We start from the raw sequence: 19,910 nt of genomic DNA, 5'->3' as shown, positions 1-19,910 counted from the left end.
GTCCCGGTGCTTCCCCCAGGACTGAATCCTGTCCCCACTATCACACAATCCCCGCTCCCCAGTGCAGAGTCCCGATGCTTCCCCCAGGACCGAGTCCTGTCCCCTCTATCACATAGTCCCTGCTCCATCATTACCGGTCCCCAGTGCAGAGTCCCGATGCATCCCCCAGGACTGAGTCCTGTCCCCTCTATCACACAGTCCCTGCTCCCTCATTACCGGTCCCCAGTGTAGAGTCCCGGTGCTTCCCCCAGGACTGAGTCCTGTCCCCTCTATCACACAGTCCCTGCTCCCTCATTTCCGGTCCCGAGTGCAGAGTCTCGGTGCTTCCCCCAGGACTGAGTCCTGTCCCCTCTATCACACAGTCCCTGCTCCCTCATTACCGGTCCCCAGTGTAGAGTCCCGGTGCTTCCCCCAGGACTGAGTCCTGTCCTCTCTATTACACAGTCCCTGCTCCCTCATTTCCGGTCCCCAGTGTAGAGTCCCGGTGCTTCCCCCAGGACTGAGTCCTGTCCCCTGTATCACACAGTCCCTGCTCCCTCATTAGCAGTCCCCAGTGCAGAGTCCCGGTGCTTCCCACAGGACCGAGTCCTGTCCCCTCGATCACACAGTCCCTGCTCCCTCATTAGCAGTCCCCAGTGCAGAGTCCCAGTGTTTCCCCCAGGACTGAGTCCTGTCCCCTGTATCACACAGTCCCTGCTCCCTCATTAGCAGTCCCCAGTGCAGACTCCCGGTGCTTCCCCCAGGACTGAGTCCTGTCCCCTCGATCACACAGTCCCTGCTCCCTCATTAGCAGTCCCCAGTGCAGAGTCCCGGTGCTTCCCACAGGACTGAGTCCTGTCCCCTCGATCACACAGTCCCTGCCCCCTCATTACCGGTCCTCAGTGGAGAGTCCCGATGCTTCCCCCAGGACTGAGTCCTGTCCCCTCTATCACACAGTCCCTGCTCCCTCATTACCAGTCCCCAGTGCAGAGTCCCGGTACTTCCCCCAGGACTGAATCCTGTCCCCTCTATCACACAGTCCCTGCTCCCTCATTACCGATACCCAATGCAGAGCCCTAGTACTTCCCCCAGGACTGAGTCCTGTCCCCTCGATCACACAGTCCCTGCTCCCTCATTAGCAGTCCCCAGTGCAGAGTCCCGGTGCTTCCCACAGGACTGAGTCCAGTCCCCTCTATCACACAGTCCCTGCCCCCTCATTACCGGTCCTCAGTGGAGAGTCCCGGTGCTTCCCCCAGGACTGAGTCCTGTCCCCTCTATCACACAGTTCCTGCTCCCTCATTACCGGTATCCAGTGTAGTCCCGGTGCTTCACCCAGGATTGAGTCCTGTCCCCTCTATCACACAGTCCCTGCTCCCTCATTACTGGTCCCCAGTGCAGAGTCCCGGTGCTTCCCCCAGGACTGAGTCCTATCCTTTCTATCACACAGTCCCTGCTCCCTCATTACCGATCCTCAGAGGAGAGTCCCGGTGCTTCCCCCAGGACTGAGTCCTGTCCCCTCGATCACACAGTCCCTGCTCCCTCATTAGCAGTCCCCAGTGCAGAGTCCCGGTGTTTCCCCCAGGACTGAGTCCTGTCCCCTCGATCACACAGTCCCTGCTCAATCATTATCAGTCCCCAGTGCAGAGTCCCGGTGCTTCCCACAGGACTGAGTCCTGTCCCCTCGATCACACAGTCCCTGCTCCCTCATTACCGGTCCCCAGTGCAGAGTCCCAGTGCTTCCCCCAGGACTGAGTCCTGTCCCCTCGATCACACAGTCCCTGCTCCCTCATTAGCAGTCCCCAGTGCAGAGACCCGGTGTTTCCCCCAGGACTGAGTCCTGTCCCCTGTATCACACAGTCCCTGCTCCCTCATTAGCAGTCCCCAGTGCAGAGTCCCGGTGCTTCCCACAGGACTGAGTCCTGTCCCCTCTATCACACAGTCCCTGCTCCCTCATTAGCAGTCCCCAGTGCAGAGTCCCGGTGTTTCCCCCAGGACTGAGTCCTGTCCCCTGTATCACACAGTCCCTGCTCCCTCATTAGCAGTCCCCAGTGCAGAGTCCCGGTGCTTCCCTCAGGACTGAGTCCTGTCCCCTCGATCACACAGTCCCTGCTCCCTCATTAGCAGTCCCCAGTGCAGAGTCCCGGTGCTTCCCACAGGACTGAGTCCTGTCCCCTCGATCACACAGTCCCTGCCCCCTCATTACCGGTCCTCAGTGGAGAGTCCCGATGCTTCACCCAGGATTGAGTCCTGTCCCCTCTATCACACAGTCCCTGCTCCCTCATTAGCAGTCCCCAGTGCAGAGTCCCGGTGTTTTCCACAGGATTGAGTCCTGTCCCCTGTATCACACAGTCCCTGCTCCCTCATTACCGATACCCAATGCAGAGCCCTAGTACTTCCCCCAGGACTGAGTCCTGTCCCCTCTGTCACACAGTCCCTGCTCCCTCATTACCGATACCCAATGCAGAGCCCTAGTACTTCCCCCAGGACTGAGTCCTGTCCCCTCTGTCACACAGTCCCTGCTCCCTCATTACCGATACCCAATGCAGAGCCCTAGTACTTCCCCCAGGACTGAGTCCTGTACCCTCTATCACACAGTCCCTGCTCCCTCATTACCGATACCCAATGCAGAGCCCTAGTACTTCCCCCAGGACTGAGTCCTGTCCCCTCTGTCACACAGTCCCTGACCCCTCATTACCGGTCCCCAGTGCAGAGTCCCGATGCTTCCCCCAGGACTGAGTCCTGTCCCCTCTATCACACAGTCCCTGCTCCCTCATTACCGGTCCCCAGTGCAGAGTCCCGGTACTTCCCCCAGGACTGAATCCTGTCCCCTCTATCACACAGTCCATGCTCCCTCATTACCGGTCCCCAGTGCAGAGTCCCGGTGCTTCCCAAAGGACTGAATCCTGTCCCCACTATCACACAGTCCCTGCTCCCTCATTAAAGATCCCCAGTGCAGAGTCCCGATGCTTCCCCCAGGACTGAGTCCTGTCTCCTCTATCACACGATTCCTACTCCCTCATTACCGGTCACTAGTGCAGAGACACGATGCTTCCCCCAGGACTGAGTCCTGTCCCCTCTATCACACAGTCCCTGCTCCCTCATTACCGGTCCCCAATGCAGAGTCCTGGTACATCCCCCAGGACTGAGTCCTGTCCCCTCTGTCACACAGTCCCTGCTACCTCATTACTGGTACCCAGTGCAGAGTCCCGGTGCTTCCCCCAGGACTGAGTCCAGTCCCCTCTATCACACAGTCCCTGCTCCCTCATTACCGGTCTCCAGTGCAGAGTCCCGGTACTTCCCGCAGGACTGAGTCCTGTCCCCTCATTACCGGTCCCCACTGCAGAGTCCCGGTGCTTCCCACAGAACTGAGTCCTGTCCCCTCTATCACACAGTCCCTGCTCCCTCATTAACGGTCCACAGTGCTGAGTCCCGGTGCTTCCCCCAGTACTGAGTCCTATCCCCTCGATCACACAGTCCCTGCTCCCTGATTACCGGTCCCCAGTGCAGAGTCCCGGTGCTTCCCCCAGGACTGAATCCTGTCCCCACTATCACACAATCCCCGCTCCCCAGTGCAGAGTCCCGATGCTTCCCCCAGGACTGAGTCCTGTCTCCTCTATCACACAGTCCCTGCTCCCTCATTACCGATACCCAATACAGAGCCCTAGTACTTCCCCCAGGACTGAGTCCTGTCCCCTCTGTCACACAGTCCCTGCTCCCTCACTATCGGTCCCCAGTGCAGAGTCCCGATGCTTCCCCCAGGACTGAGTCCTGTCCCCTCTATCACAGTCCCTGCTCCCTCATTACCGGTCCCCAATGCAGAGTCCTGGTACTTCCCCCAGGACTGAGTCCTGTCCCCTCTATCACACAGTCCCTGCTCCCTCATTACCGGTCCCCAGTGCAGAGTCCCGATGCTTCCCCCAGGACTGAGTCCAGTCCCCTCTATCACACAGTCCCTGCTCCCTCATTACCGGTCCCCAGTGCAGAGTCCCGGTGCTTCCCCCAGGATTGAGTCCTGTCCCCTCTATCACACAGTCCCTGCTCCCTCATTACCGGTCCCCAGTGCAGAGTCCCGCTGCATCCCCCAGGACTGAGTCCTGTCCCCTCTATCACAGAGTTTCTGCTCCCTCATTACCAATCACCAGTGCAGAGTCATGGTGCTTCCCCCAGGACTGAGTCCTGTCCCCTCTATCACACAGTTCCTGCTCCCTCATTACCGGTCCCCAGTGCAGAGTCCCGATGCTTCCCCCAGGACTGAGTCCTGTCCCCTCTATCACACAGTCCCTGCTCCCTCATTACCGGTCCCCAATGCAGAGTCCCGGTGCTTCCCCCAGGACTGAATCCTGTCCCCACTTTTCACACAGTCCCTGCTCCCTCATTAAAGGTCCCCAGTGCAGAGTCCCGATGCTTCCCCCAGGACGGAGTCCTGTCTCCTCTATCACACCATCCCTACTCCCTCATTACCGGTCACTAGTGCAGAGACACGATGCTTCCCCCAGGACTGAGTCCTGTCCCTTCTATCACACAGTCCCTGCTCCCTCATTACCGGTCCCCAGTGCAGAGTCCCGGTGCTTCACCCAGGACTGAATCCTGTCCCCACTATCACACAGTCCCTGCTCCCTCATTACCGGTCCCCAATGCAGAGTCCTGGTGCTTCCTCCAGGACTGAGTCCTGTCCCCTCTGTCACACAGTCCTTGCTCCCTCATTACCGGTCCCCAGTGCAGAGTCCCGATGCTTCCCCCAGGACTGAGTCCAGTCCCCTCTATCACACAGTCCCTGCTACCTCATTACTGGTACCCAGTGCAGAGTCCCGATGCTTCCCCCAGGACGGAGTCCTGCCCCCTCTATCACACAGTCCCTGCTCCCTCATTACCGGTCCCCAGTGTAGAGTCCCGATGCTTCCCCCAGGACTGAGTCCTGTCCCCTCTATCACACAGTCCCTGCTCCCTCATTACCGGTACCCAGTGAAGAGTCCCGGTGCTTCCCCCAGGACTGAGTCCTGTCCCCTCTATCACACAGTCCCCGCTCCCTCATTACCGGTCCCCAGTGCAGAGTCCCGGTGCTTCCCCCAGGACTGAGTCCTGTCCCCTCTATCACAGAGTTTCACCTCCGTCATTACCAATCACCAGTGCAGAGTCCTGGTGCTTCCACCAGGACTGAGTCCTGTCCACTCTATCACACAGTCCCTGCTCCCTCATTACCGGTCCCCAGTGCAGAGTCCCGGTGCTTCCCCCAGGACTGAGTCCTGTCCCCTCTATCACACAGTCCCTGCTCCCTCATTTCTGGTCCCCAGTGCAGAGTCCCGGTGCTTCCCCCAGGACTGAGTCCTATCCCCTCTATCACACAGTCCCTGCTCCCTCATTACCGGTCCCCAGTGGAGAGTCCCGGTGCTTCCCCCAGGACTGAGTCCTATCCCCTCTATCACACAGTCCCTGCTCCCTCATTACCGGTCCCCAGTGGAGAGTCCCGGTGCTTCACCCAGGATTGGGTCCTGTCCCCTCTATCATACAGTCCCTGCCCCCTCATTACCGGTCCCCAGTGCAGAGTCCCGGTGCTTCCCGCAGGACTGAGTCCTGTCCCCTCGATCACACAGTCCCTGCTCCCTCATTAGCAGTCCCCAGTGCAGAGTCCCGGTGCTTCCCCCAGGATTGAGTCCTGTCCCCTGTATCACACAGTCCCTGCCCCCTCATTACCGGACCCCAGTGAATAGTCCCGCTGCATCCCCCAGGACTGAGTCCTGTCCCCTCTATCACACAGTCCCTGCTCCCTCATTACCGGTCCCCAGTGCAGAGTCCCGGTGCTTCCCCCAGGACTGAATCCTGTCCCCACTTTTCACACAGTCCCTGCTCCCTCATTAAAGGTCCCCAGTGCAGAGTCCCGATGCTTCCCCCAGGACGGAGTCCTGTCCCCTCTATCACACAGTCCCTGCTCCCTCATTAAAGGTCCCCAGTGCAGAGTCCCGATGCTTCCCCCAGGACGGAGTCCTGTCCCCTCTATCACACAGTCCCTGCTCCCTCATTAAAGGTCCCCAGTGCAGAGTCCCGATGCTTCCCCCAGGACTGAGTCCTGTCTCCTCTATCACACCATCCCTACTCCCTCATTACCGGTCACTAGTGCAGAGACACGATGCTTCCCCCAGGACTGAGTCCTGTCCCCTCTATCACACAGTCCCTGTTCCCTCATTACCGGTCACTAGTGCAGAGACACGATGCTTCCCCCAGGACTGAGTCCTGTCCCCTCTATCACACAGTCCCTGCTCCCTCATTACCGGTCCCCAGTGCAGAGTCCCGGTGCTTCCCCCAGGACTGAATCCTGTCCCCACTATCACACAGTCCCTGCTCCCTCATTACCGGTCCCCAATGCAGAGTCCTGGTACTTCCCCCAGGACTGAGTCCTGTCCCCTCTGTCACACAGTCCCTGCTCCCTCATTACCGGTCCCCAGTGCAGAGTCCCGATGCTTCCCCCAGGACTGAGTCCTGTCCCCTCTGTCACACAGTCCCTGCTCCCTCATTACCGGTCCCCAGTGCAGAGTCCCGATGCTTCCCCCAGGACTGAGTCCAGTCCCCTCTATCACACAGTCCCTGCTCCCTCATTACTGGTACCCAGTGCAGAGTCCCGATGCTTCCCCCAGGACGGAGTCCTGCCCCCTCTATCACACAGTCCCTGCTCCCTCATTACCGGTCCCCAGTGCAGAGTCCCGGTGCTTCCCCCAGGACTGAGTCCTGTCTCCTCTATCACACAGTCCCTGCTCCCTCATTACCGATACCCAATGCAGAGTCCCGGTGCTTCCCCCAGGACTGAGTCCTGTCCCCTCTATCACACAGTCCCTGCTCCCTCATTACCGGTCCCCAGTGCAGAGTCCCGATGCTTCCCCCAGGACTGAGTCCTGTCCCCTCTATCACACAGTCCCTGCTCCCTCATTACCGGTACCCAGTGCAGAGTCCCGGTGCTTCCCCCAGGACTGAGTCCTGTCCCCTCTATCACACAGTCCCCGCTCCCTCATTACCGGTCCCCAGTGCAGAGTCCCGGTGCTTCCCCCAGGACTGAGTCCTGTCCCTTCTATCACAGAGTTTCAGCTCCGTCATTACCAATCACCAGTGCAGAGTCCTGGTGCTTCCACCAGGACTGAGTCCTGTCCCCTCATTACCGGTCCCCAGTGCAGAGTCCCGATGCTTCCCACAGAACTGAGTCCTGTCCCCTCTATCACACAGTCCCTGCTCCCTCATTAACGGTCCCCAGTGCAGAGTCCCGCTGCTTCCCCCAGGACTGAGTCCTGTCCCCTCTATCACAGAGCTTCTGCTCCGTCATTACCAATCACCAGTGCAGAGTCCTGGTGCTTCCCCCAGGACTGAGTCCTGTACCCTCTATCACACAGTCCCTGCTCCCTGATTACCGGTCCCCAGTGCAGAGTCCCGGTGCTTCCCCCAGGACTGAGTCCTGTCCCCTCTATCACACAGTCCCTGCTCCCTCATTACCGATCCCCAATGCAGAGTCCCGATGCTTCCCCCAGGACTGAGTCCTGTCCCCTCTATCACACAGTCCCTGCTCCCTCATTACCGGTTCCCAGTGCAGAGTCCCGATGCTTCCCCCAGGACTGAGTCCTGTCTCCTCTATCACACAATCCCTGCTCCCTCATTACAGGTCTACAGTACAGAGTCCCGGAACTTCCCCCAGGACTGAGTTCTGTCCCCTCATTACCGGTCCCCAATGCAGAGTCCCGGTGCTTCCCACAGAACTGAGTCCTGTCCCCTCTATCACACAGTCCCTGCTCCCTCATTAACGGTCCCCAGTGCAGAGTCCCGCTGCTTCCCCCAGGACTGAGTCCGGTCACCTCTATCACAGAGTTTCAGCTCCCTCATTACCGTTCCCCAGTGCAGAGTCCCAGTGCTTCCCCCAGGAGTGAGTCCTGTCCCCTCTATCACACAGTCCCTGCTCCCTCATTGCCGGTCCCCAGTGCAGAGTCCCGGTGCTTCCACCAGGACTGAGTCCTGTCCCCTCTATCACACAGTCCCTGCTCCCTCATTAAAGGTCCCCAGTGCAGAGTCCCGATGCTTCCCCCAGGACTGAGTCCTGTCTCCTCTATCACACCATCCCTACTCCCTCATTACCAGTCACTAGTGCAGAGACACGATGCTTCCCCCAGGACTGAGTCCTGTCCCCTCTATCACAGTCCCTGCTCCCTCATTACCGGTCCCCAGTGCAGAGTCCCGGTGCTTCCCCCAGGACTGAATCCTGTCCCCACTATCACACAGTCCCTGCTCCCTCATTACCGGTCCCAAATGCAGAGTCCTGGTACTTCCCCCAGGACTGAGTCCTGTCCCCTCTGTCACACAGTCCCTGCTCCCTCATTACCGGTCCCCAGTGCAGAGTCCCGATGCTTCCCCCAGGACTGAGTCCAGTCCCCTCTATCACACAGTCCCTGCTCCCTCATTACTGGTACCCAGTGCAGAGTCCCGGTGCTTCCCCCAGGACGGAGTCCTGCCCCCTCATTACCGGTCCCCAGTGCAGAGTCCCGGTGCTTCCCCCAGGACTGAATCCTGTCCCCACTATCACACAGTCCCTGCTCCCTCATTACCGGTCCCAAATGCAGAGTCCTGGTACTTCCCCCAGGACTGAGTCCTGTCCCCTCTGTCACACAGTCCCTGCTCCCTCATTACCGGTCCCCAGTGCAGAGTCCCGATGCTTCCCCCAGGACTGAGTCCAGTCCCCTCTATCACACAGTCCCTGCTCCCTCATTACCGATACCCAATGCAGAGTCCCGGTGCTTCCCCCAGGATTGAGTCCAGTCCCCTCTATCACACAGTCCCTGCCCCCTCATTACCGGTCACCAGTGAATAGTCCTGCTGCTTCCCCCAGGACTGAGTCCTGTCCCCTCTATCACACAGTCCCTTCTCCCTGATTACCGGTCCCCAGTGCAGAGTCCCGGTGCTTCCCCCAGGACTGAATCCTGTCCCCACTATCACACAATCCCCGCTCCCCAGTGCAGAGTCCCGATGCTTCCCCCAGGACTGAGTCCTGTCCCCTCTATCACATAGTCCCTGCTCCATCTTTACCGGTCCCCAGTGCAGAGTCCCGGTGCTTCCCCCAGGAATGAGTCCTGTCCCCTCTATCACACAGTCCCTGCTCCCTCATTTCCGGTCCCCAGTGTAGAGTCCCGGTGCTTCCCCCAGGACTGAGTCCTGTCCCCTCTGTCACACAGTCCCTGCTCCCCCATTACGGGTCCCCAGTTCAGAGTCCTGGTGCTTCCTCCAGGACTGAGTCCTGTCCCCTCTATCACACAGTCCCTGCTCCCTCATTACCGGTCCCCAGTGCAGAGTCCCGATGCTTCCCCTAGAACTGAGTCCAGTTCCCTCTATCACACAGTCCCTGCTCCCTCATTACCGGTCCCCAGTGCAGAGTCTCGGTGCTTCCCCCAGGACTGAGTCCTGTCTCCTCTATCACACAGTCACTGCTCCCTCATTACCGGTCCCCAGTGCAGAGTCCCGGTGCTTCCACCAGGACTGAGTCCTGTCCCCTCTATCACACAGTCCCTGCTCCCTCATTACCGGTCCCCAGTGCAGAGTCCCGGTGCTACCCCCAGGACTGAGTCCTGTCCCCTCTATCACACAGTCCCTGCTCCCTCATTACCGGTCCCCAGTGCAGAGTCCCGGTGCTTCCTCCAGGACTGAGTCCTGCCCCCTCTATCACACAGTCCCTGCTCCCTCATTACCGGTCCCCAGTGCAGAGTCCCGGTGCTTCCCCCAGGACTGAGTCCTGTCTCCTCTATCACACAGTCCCTGCTCCCTCATTACCGGTCCCCAGTGCAGAGTCCCGGTGCTTCCCCCAGGATTGAGTCCAGTCCCCTCTATCACACAGTCCCTGCCCCCTCATTACCGGTCAACAGTGAATAGTCCTGCTGCTTCCCCCAGGACTGAGTCCTGACCCCTCTATCACACAGTCCCTGCTCCCTGATTACCGGTCCCAAGTGCAGAGTCCCGGTGCTTCCCCCAGGACTGAATCCTGTCCCCACTATCACACAATCCCCGCTCCCCAGTGCAGAGTCCCGATGCTTCCCCCAGGACTGAGTCCTGTCCCCTCTATCACACAGTCCCTGCTCCCTCATTACCGGTCCCCAGTGCAGAGTCCCGGTGCTTCCCCCAGGACGGAGTCCTGCCCCCTCTATCACACAGTCCCTGCTCCCTCATTACCGGTCCCCAGTGCAGAGTCCCGGTGCTTCCCCCAGGACTGAGTCCTGTCTCCTCTATCACACAGTCCCTGCTCCCTCATTACCGGTCCCCAGTGCAGAGTCCCGGTGCTTTCCCCAGGATTGAGTCCAGTCCCCTCTATCACACAGTCAATACCCCCTCATTACCGGTCACCAGTGAATAGTCCTGCTGCTTCCCCCAGGACTGAGTCCTGACCCCTCTATCACACAGTCCCTACTCCCTCATTACCGGTCCCCAGTGTAGAGTCCCGGTGCTTCCCCCAGGACTGAGTCCTGTCCCCTCTATCACACAGTCCCTGCTCCCTCATTACCGGTCCCCAGTGCAGAGTCCCGGTGGTTCCCCCAGGACTGAGTCCTGTCCCCTCAATCACACAGTTCCTGCTCTCTCATTACCGGTCCCCAGTGCAGAGTCCCGATGCTTCCTCCAGGACTGAGTCCTGCCCCCTCTATCACACAGTCCCTGCTCCCTCATTACCGGTCCCCAGTGCAGAGTCCCGGTGCTTCCCCCAGGACTGAGTCCTGTCTCCTCTATCACACAGTCGCTGCTCCCTCATTACCGGTCCCCAGTGCAGAGTCCCGGTGCTTCCCCCAGGATTGAGTCCAGTCCCCTCTATCACACAGTCCCTGCCCCCTCATTACCGGTCACCAGTGAATAGTCCTGCTGCTTCCACCAGGACTGAGTCCTGACCCCTCTATCACACAGTCCCTGCTTCCTGATTACCGGTCCCAAGTGCAGAGTCTCGGTGCTTCCCCCAGGACTGAGTCCTGTCCCCTCTATCACACAGTCCCTGCTCCCTGATTACCGGTCCCCAGTGCAGAGTCCCGGTGCTTCCCCCAGGACTGAATCCTGTCCCCACTATCACATAGTCCCTGCTCCATCATTACCGGTCCCCAGTGCAGAGTCCCGGTGCTTCCCCCAGGACTGAGTCCTTTCCCCTCTATCACACAGTCCCTGCTCCCTCATTACCTGTCCCCAGTGCAGAGTCCCGGTGCTTCCCCCAGGACTGAGTACTGTCTCCTCTATTACACAGTCCCTGCTCCCTCATTACCGGTCCCCAGTGCAGAGTCCCGGTGCTTCCCCCAGGACTGAGTCCTGTCTCCTCTATCACACAGTCCCTGCTCCCTCATTACCGGTCCCCAGTGCAGAGTCCCGGTGCTTCCCCCAGGACTGAGTCCTGTCCCCTCTATCACACAGTCCCTGCTCCCTCATTACCGGTCCCCAGTGCAGAGTCCCGGTGCTTCCCCCAGGACTGAGTCCTGTCCCCTCTATCACACAGTCCCTACTCCCTCATTACCGGTCCCCAGTGTAGAGTCCCGCTGCTTCCCCCAGGACTGAGTCCTGTCCCCTCTATCACACAGTCCCTGCTCCCTCATTACCGGTCCCAAGTGCAGAGTCCCGGTGCTTCCCCCAGGACTGAGTCCTGTCCCCTCTATCACACAGTCCCTGCTCCCTCATTACCGGTCCCCAGTGCAGAGTCCCGGTGCTTCCTCCAGGACTGAGTCCTGACCCCTCTATCACACAGTCCCTGCTCCCTCATTACCGGTCCCCAGTGCAGAGTCCCGATGCTTCCCCCAGGACTGAGTCCTGTCCCCTTTATCACACAGTCCCTGCTCCCTCATTACCGGTCCCCAGTGCAGAGTCTCGGTGCTTCCCCCAGGACTGAGTCCTGTCCCCTCTATCACACAGTCCCTGCTCCCTCATTACCGGTCCCCAGTGCAGAGTCCCGGTGCTTCCCCCAGGACTGAGTCCTGTCTCCTCTATCACACAGTCCCTGCTCCCTCATTACCGGTCCCCAGGGCAGAGTCCCGATGCTTCCCCCAGGACTGAGTCCTGACCCCTCTATCACACAGTCTCTGCTCCCTCATTACCGGTCCTCAGTGCAGAGTGCCGGTGCTTCCCCCAGGACTGAGTCCTGTCCCCTCTATCACACAGTCCCTGCTCCCTCATTACCGGTCCCCAGTGCAGAGTCCCAGTGCTTCCCCCAGGACTGAGTCCTGTCCCCTCTATCACACAGTCCCTGCTCCCTCATTGACGGTCCCCAGTGCAGAGTCTCGGTGCTTCCCCCAGGACTGAGTCCTGTCCCCTCTATCACACAGTCCCTGCTCCCTCATTAAAGGTCCCCAGTGCAGAGTCCTGATGCTTCCCCCAGGACTGAGTCCTGTCTCCTCTATCACACCATCCCTACTCCCTCATTACCAGTCACTAGTGCAGAGACACGATGCTTCCCCCAGGACTGAGTCCTGTCCCCTCTATCACAGTCCCTGATCCCTCATTACCGGTCCCCAGTGCAGAGTCCCGGTGCTTCCCCCAGGACTGAATCCTGTCCCCACTATCACACAGTCCCTGCTCCCTCATTACCGGTCCCAAATGCAGAGTCCTGGTACTTCGCCCAGGACTGAGTCCTGTCCCCTCTGTCACACAGTCCCTGCTCCCTCATTACCGGTCCCCAGTGCAGAGTCCCGATGCTTCCCCCAGGACTGAGTCCAGTCCCCTCTATCACACAGTCCCTGCTCCCTCATTACTGGTACCCAGTGCAGAGTCCCGGTGCTTCTCCCAGGACGGAGTCCTGCCCCCTCTATCACACAGTCCCTGCTCCCTCATTACCGGTCCCCAGTGCAGAGTCCCGGTGCTTCCCCCAGGACTGAGTCCTGTCTCCTCTATCACACCATCCCTACTCCCTCATTACCAGTCACTAGTGCAGAGACACGATGCTTCCCCCAGGACTGAGTCCTGTCCCCTCTATCACAGTCCCTGCTCCCTCATTACCGGTCCCCAGTGCAGAGTCCCGGTGCTTCCCCCAGGACTGAATCCTGTCCCCACTATCACACAGTCCCTGCTCCCTCATTACCGGTCCCAAATGCAGAGTCCTGGTACTTCCCCCAGGACTGAGTCCTGTCCCCTCTGTCACACAGTCCCTGCTCCCTCATTACCGGTCCCCAGTGCAGAGTCCCGATGCTTCCCCCAGGACTGAGTCCAGTCCCCTCTATCACACAGTCCCTGCTCCCTCATTACTGGTACCCAGTGCAGAGTCCCGGTGCTTCCCCCAGGACGGAGTCCTGCCCCCTCATTACCGGTCCCCAGTGCAGAGTCCCGGTGCTTCCCCCAGGACTGAATCCTGTCCCCACTATCACACAGTCCCTGCTCCCTCATTACCGGTCCCAAATGCAGAGTCCTGGTACTTCCCCCAGGACTGAGTCCTGTCCCCTCTGTCACACAGTCCCTGCTCCCTCATTACCGGTCCCCAGTGCAGAGTCCCGATGCTTCCCCCAGGACTGAGTCCAGTCCCCTCTATCACACAGTCCCTGCTCCCTCATTACCGATACCCAATGCAGAGTCCCGGTGCTTCCCCCAGGATTGAGTCCAGTCCCCTCTATCACACAGTCCCTGCCCCCTCATTACCGGTCACCAGTGAATAGTCCTGCTGCTTCCCCCAGGACTGAGTCCTGTCCCCTCTATCACACAGTCCCTTCTCCCTGATTACCGGTCCCCAGTGCAGAGTCCCGGTGCTTCCCCCAGGACTGAATCCTGTCCCCACTATCACACAATCCCCGCTCCCCAGTGCAGAGTCCCGATGCTTCCCCCAGGACTGAGTCCTGTCCCCTCTATCACATAGTCCCTGCTCCATCTTTACCGGTCCCCAGTGCAGAGTCCCGGTGCTTCCCCCAGGAATGAGTCCTGTCCCCTCTATCACACAGTCCCTGCTCCCTCATTTCCGGTCCCCAGTGTAGAGTCCCGGTGCTTCCCCCAGGACTGAGTCCTGTCCCCTCTGTCACACAGTCCCTGCTCCCCCATTACGGGTCCCCAGTTCAGAGTCCTGGTGCTTCCTCCAGGACTGAGTCCTGTCCCCTCTATCACACAGTCCCTGCTCCCTCATTACCGGTCCCCAGTGCAGAGTCCCGATGCTTCCCCTAGAACTGAGTCCAGTTCCCTCTATCACACAGTCCCTGCTCCCTCATTACCGGTCCCCAGTGCAGAGTCTCGGTGCTTCCCCCAGGACTGAGTCCTGTCTCCTCTATCACACAGTCACTGCTCCCTCATTACCGGTCCCCAGTGCAGAGTCCCGGTGCTTCCACCAGGACTGAGTCCTGTCCCCTCTATCACACAGTCCCTGCTCCCTCATTACCGGTCCCCAGTGCAGAGTCCCGGTGCTACCCCCAGGACTGAGTCCTGTCCCCTCTATCACACAGTCCCTGCTCCCTCATTACCGGTCCCCAGTGCAGAGTCCCGGTGCTTCCTCCAGGACTGAGTCCTGCCCCCTCTATCACACAGTCCCTGCTCCCTCATTACCGGTCCCCAGTGCAGAGTCCCGGTGCTTCCCCCAGGACTGAGTCCTGTCTCCTCTATCACACAGTCCCTGCTCCCTCATTACCGGTCCCCAGTGCAGAGTCCCGGTGCTTCCCCCAGGATTGAGTCCAGTCCCCTCTATCACACAGTCCCTGCCCCCTCATTACCGGTCAACAGTGAATAGTCCTGCTGCTTCCCCCAGGACTGAGTCCTGACCCCTCTATCACACAGTCCCTGCTCCCTGATTACCGGTCCCAAGTGCAGAGTCCCGGTGCTTCCCCCAGGACTGAATCCTGTCCCCACTATCACACAATCCCCGCTCCCCAGTGCAGAGTCCCGATGCTTCCCCCAGGACTGAGTCCTGTCCCCTCTATCACACAGTCCCTGCTCCCTCATTACCGGTCCCCAGTGCAGAGTCCCGGTGCTTCCCCCAGGACGGAGTCCTGCCCCCTCTATCACACAGTCCCTGCTCCCTCATTACCGGTCCCCAGTGCAGAGTCCCGGTGCTTCCCCCAGGACTGAGTCCTGTCTCCTCTATCACACAGTCCCTGCTCCCTCATTACCGGTCCCCAGTGCAGAGTCCCGGTGCTTTCCCCAGGATTGAGTCCAGTCCCCTCTATCACACAGTCAATACCCCCTCATTACCGGTCACCAGTGAATAGTCCTGCTGCTTCCCCCAGGACTGAGTCCTGACCCCTCTATCACACAGTCCCTACTCCCTCATTACCGGTCCCCAGTGTAGAGTCCCGGTGCTTCCCCCAGGACTGAGTCCTGTCCCCTCTATCACACAGTCCCTGCTCCCTCATTACCGGTCCCCAGTGCAGAGTCCCGGTGGTTCCCCCAGGACTGAGTCCTGTCCCCTCAATCACACAGTTCCTGCTCTCTCATTACCGGTCCCCAGTGCAGAGTCCCGATGCTTCCTCCAGGACTGAGTCCTGCCCCCTCTATCACACAGTCCCTGCTCCCTCATTACCGGTCCCCAGTGCAGAGTCCCGGTGCTTCCCCCAGGACTGAGTCCTGTCTCCTCTATCACACAGTCGCTGCTCCCTCATTACCGGTCCCCAGTGCAGAGTCCCGGTGCTTCCCCCAGGATTGAGTCCAGTCCCCTCTATCACACAGTCCCTGCCCCCTCATTACCGGTCACCAGTGAATAGTCCTGCTGCTTCCACCAGGACTGAGTCCTGACCCCTCTATCACACAGTCCCTGCTTCCTGATTACCGGTCCCAAGTGCAGAGTCTCGGTGCTTCCCCCAGGACTGAGTCCTGTCCCCTCTATCACACAGTCCCTGCTCCCTGATTACCGGTCCCCAGTGCAGAGTCCCGGTGCTTCCCCCAGGACTGAATCCTGTCCCCACTATCACATAGTCCCTGCTCCATCATTACCGGTCCCCAGTGCAGAGTCCCGGTGCTTCCCCCAGGACTGAGTCCTTTCCCCTCTATCACACAGTCCCTGCTCCCTCATTACCTGTCCCCAGTGCAGAGTCCCGGTGCTTCCCCCAGGACTGAGTACTGTCTCCTCTATTACACAGTCCCTGCTCCCTCATTACCGGTCCCCAGTGCAGAGTCCCGGTGCTTCCCCCAGGACTGAGTCCTGTCTCCTCTATCACACAGTCCCTGCTCCCTCATTACCGGTCCCCAGTGCAGAGTCCCGGTGCTTCCCCCAGGACTGAGTCCTGTCCCCTCTATCACACAGTCCCTGCTCCCTCATTACCGGTCCCCAGTGCAGAGTCCCGGTGCTTCCCCCAGGACTGAGTCCTGTCCCCTCTATCACACAGTCCCTACTCCCTCATTACCGGTCCCCAGTGTAGAGTCCCGCTGCTTCCCCCAGGACTGAGTCCTGTCCCCTCTATCACACAGTCCCTGCTCCCTCATTACCGGTCCCAAGTGCAGAGTCCCGGTGCTTCCCCCAGGACTGAGTCCTGTCCCCTCTATCACACAGTCCCTGCTCCCTCATTACCGGTCCCCAGTGCAGAGTCCCGGTGCTTCCTCCAGGACTGAGTCCTGACCCCTCTATCACACAGTCCCTGCTCCCTCATTACCGGTCCCCAGTGCAGAGTCCCGATGCTTCCCCCAGGACTGAGTCCTGTCCCCTTTATCACACAGTCCCTGCTCCCTCATTACCGGTCCCCAGTGCAGAGTCTCGGTGCTTCCCCCAGGACTGAGTCCTGTCCCCTCTATCACACAGTCCCTGCTCCCTCATTACCGGTCCCCAGTGCAGAGTCCCGGTGCTTCCCCCAGGACTGAGTCCTGTCTCCTCTATCACACAGTCCCTGCTCCCTCATTACCGGTCCCCAGGGCAGAGTCCCGATGCTTCCCCCAGGACTGAGTCCTGACCCCTCTATCACACAGTCTCTGCTCCCTCATTACCGGTCCTCAGTGCAGAGTGCCGGTGCTTCCCCCAGGACTGAGTCCTGTCCCCTCTATCACACAGTCCCTGCTCCCTCATTACCGGTCCCCAGTGCAGAGTCCCAGTGCTTCCCCCAGGACTGAGTCCTGTCCCCTCTATCACACAGTCCCTGCTCCCTCATTGACGGTCCCCAGTGCAGAGTCTCGGTGCTTCCCCCAGGACTGAGTCCTGTCCCCTCTATCACACAGTCCCTGCTCCCTCATTAAAGGTCCCCAGTGCAGAGTCCTGATGCTTCCCCCAGGACTGAGTCCTGTCTCCTCTATCACACCATCCCTACTCCCTCATTACCAGTCACTAGTGCAGAGACACGATGCTTCCCCCAGGACTGAGTCCTGTCCCCTCTATCACAGTCCCTGATCCCTCATTACCGGTCCCCAGTGCAGAGTCCCGGTGCTTCCCCCAGGACTGAATCCTGTCCCCACTATCACACAGTCCCTGCTCCCTCATTACCGGTCCCAAATGCAGAGTCCTGGTACTTCGCCCAGGACTGAGTCCTGTCCCCTCTGTCACACAGTCCCTGCTCCCTCATTACCGGTCCCCAGTGCAGAGTCCCGATGCTTCCCCCAGGACTGAGTCCAGTCCCCTCTATCACACAGTCCCTGCTCCCTCATTACTGGTACCCAGTGCAGAGTCCCGGTGCTTCTCCCAGGACGGAGTCCTGCCCCCTCTATCACACAGTCCCTGCTCCCTCATTACCGGTCCCCAGTGCAGAGTCCCGGTGCTTCCCCCAGGACTGAGTCCTGTCTCCTCTATCACACAGTCCCTGCTCCCTCATTACCGATACCCAATGCAGAGTCCCGGTGCTTCCCCCAGGATTGAGTCCAGTCCCCTCTATCACACAGTCCCTGCCCCCTCATTACCGGTCACCAGTGAATAGTCCTGCTGCTTCCCCCAGGACTGAGTCCTGTCCCCTCTATCACACAGTCCCTGCTCCCTCATTACCGGTCCCCAGTGTAGAGTCCCGGTGCTTCCTCCAGGACTGAGTCCTGTCCCCTCTATCACACAGTCCCTGCTCCCTCATTACCGGTCTCCAGTGTAGAGTCCCGGTGCTTCCCCCAGGACTGAGTCCTGTCCACTCTATCACACAGTCCCTGCTCCCTCATTACCGGTCACCAGTGCAGAGTCCCGGTGCTTCCCCCAGGACTGAGTCCTGTCCCCTCTATCACACAGTCCCTGCTCCCTCATTACTGGTCACCAGTGTAGAGTCCCGGTGCTTCCCCCAGGACTGAGTCCTGTCCCCTCTATCACACAGTCCCTGCTCCCTCATTACCGGTCCCCAGTGTAGAGTCCCGGTGCTTCCCCCAGGACTGAGTCCTGTCCCCTCTATCACACAGTCCCTGCTCCCTCATTACCGGTCACCAGTGCAGAGTCCCGGTGCTTCCTCCAGGACTGAGTCCTGTCCCCTCTATCACACAGTCCCTGCTCCCTCATTACCGGTCCCCAGTGTAGAGTCCCGGTGCTTCCCCCAGGACTGAGTCCTGTCCCCTCTATCACACAGTCCCTGCTCCCTCATTACCGGTCCCCAGTGTAGAGTCCCGGTGCTTCCCCCAGGACTGAGTCCTGTCCCCTCTATCACACAGTCCCTGCTCCCTCATTACCGGTCCCCAGTGCAGAGTCCCGGTGCTTCCTCCAGGACTGAGTCCTGTCCCCTCTATCACACAGTCCCTGCTCCCTCATTACCGGTCCCCAGTGTAGAGTCCCGGTGCTTCCCCCAGGACTGAGTCCTGTCCCCTCTATCACACAGTCCCTGCTCCCTCATTACCGGTCCCCAGTGTAGACTTCTCCTCAGCTTCAGCTCTTACCTGTGGCCGCTTCCTACACAGAAAACCGTTCACTTCCTACAAGCCCAATCCTGCTCCTCCCCCCATGTGACTGATCACATGACTGTGACATCATCACAGGTCCTGGAAGCCGAACTGCAAAGGTTCCCAGAATAGAAAGAGGGGTAAACTTTGCTCAGCTCCGAGAAATGTCTCTTCCCCCCCCTACCGCCCCCAGCCACAGACATTTACCACTTCTCTCTCCCCGGCAGGAGGAGATGTCGGAGGGGGCATGAGGGCAGTGAGGGGCATTCAGCAGACGCCCGAGACTGCAGGGCAGAGACCCAAATCCGGGACTGTCCGCCGTATCCGGGGCCGTCCCCTGTATCCAGGGCCGTCCTCTGTATCCGGGGCCGTTCTCTGTATCCGGGGCCGTTCTCTGTATCCGGGGCCGTTCTCTGTATCCGGGACCGTCCGCTGTATCCGGGACCGTCCGCTGTATCCGGGGCCGTCCTCTGTATCTGGGGCTGTCGGCTTTATCAGGGGCCGTTCTCTGTATCCGGGACCGTCCTCTGTATCCGGGACTGTCTGCTGTATCCGGGGCCGTCCTCTCTATCCGGGGGCTGTCCTCTGTATCCTGGGCCGTCCGCTGTATCTGGGACTGTCCTCTGTATCCGGGGCTGTCGGCTTTAACCGGGGCTGTCCTCTGTATCCGGGGCTGTCGGCTTTAACCGGGGCTGTCCTCTGTATCCGGGGCTGTCGGCTTTAACCGGGGCTGTCCGCTGTATCCAGGACTGTCCACCGTATCCGGGACTGTCCGCCGTATCCGGAACTGTCCGCCGTATCCGGGACTGTCCGTCGTACCCGGTTCTGTCCGTCGTACCCGGTTCTGTCCGTCGTACCCGGTTCTGTCCGCCGTATCCGGTTCTGTCCGCCGTATCCGGGCCTGTCCGTCGTATCCGGACCTGTCTGCCGTATCCAGGGCCATCTGCCGTATCTGGGACTGTCGGCGGTATCCGGGACGCTTGGGACCTCTGGGTTATTTGTGATCATTTACAGTCGGAGCAGATAGAACTTTCTCATTATTACACAATCTTCTCTATATGACATCAGGCTTTATGTATCTGTAAGGCCGTGTTCACACCTTGCATATATATTGTGTTTCTGTATTTCTGCAGGTCTCCGCACCCAACTATACAATAACAATCTCCTCTGGTTATTACATTCTCGCTGCACTTTTTAGGTCTTTTCCCATTATTTGATGCAGTTTTGGTGCA

At 59.5% G+C, this 19,910-nt stretch overlaps 1 protein-coding gene across 1 annotated transcript in view; it reads right to left on the bottom strand.

Moving 5' to 3' along the window:
* Nucleotides 1-18,756, bottom strand: part of LOC141271460 (uncharacterized) — a 549,319-nt gene extending 530,563 nt beyond the window's left edge. Inside the window, exon 1 of the mRNA XM_073681531.1 lies at nt 18,676-18,756. The gene's annotated coding sequence lies outside the window, so the exon portion shown is untranslated. The remainder of the gene's footprint in view (nt 1-18,675) is intronic.
* Between the last annotated feature and the right edge of the window lie 1,154 nt (nt 18,757-19,910).

The sequence above is a fragment of the Phyllobates terribilis genome, unplaced genomic scaffold (assembly GCF_046119375.1).
Source record: "Phyllobates terribilis strain yellow unplaced genomic scaffold, ASM4611937v1 Scaffold_5__5_contigs__length_657084704, whole genome shotgun sequence".
NCBI lineage: Eukaryota > Metazoa > Chordata > Amphibia > Anura > Dendrobatidae > Phyllobates > Phyllobates terribilis.
The sequence above is the reverse complement of the archived record's forward strand: the minus strand, read 5'-3'. Positions and strand labels throughout refer to the sequence as shown.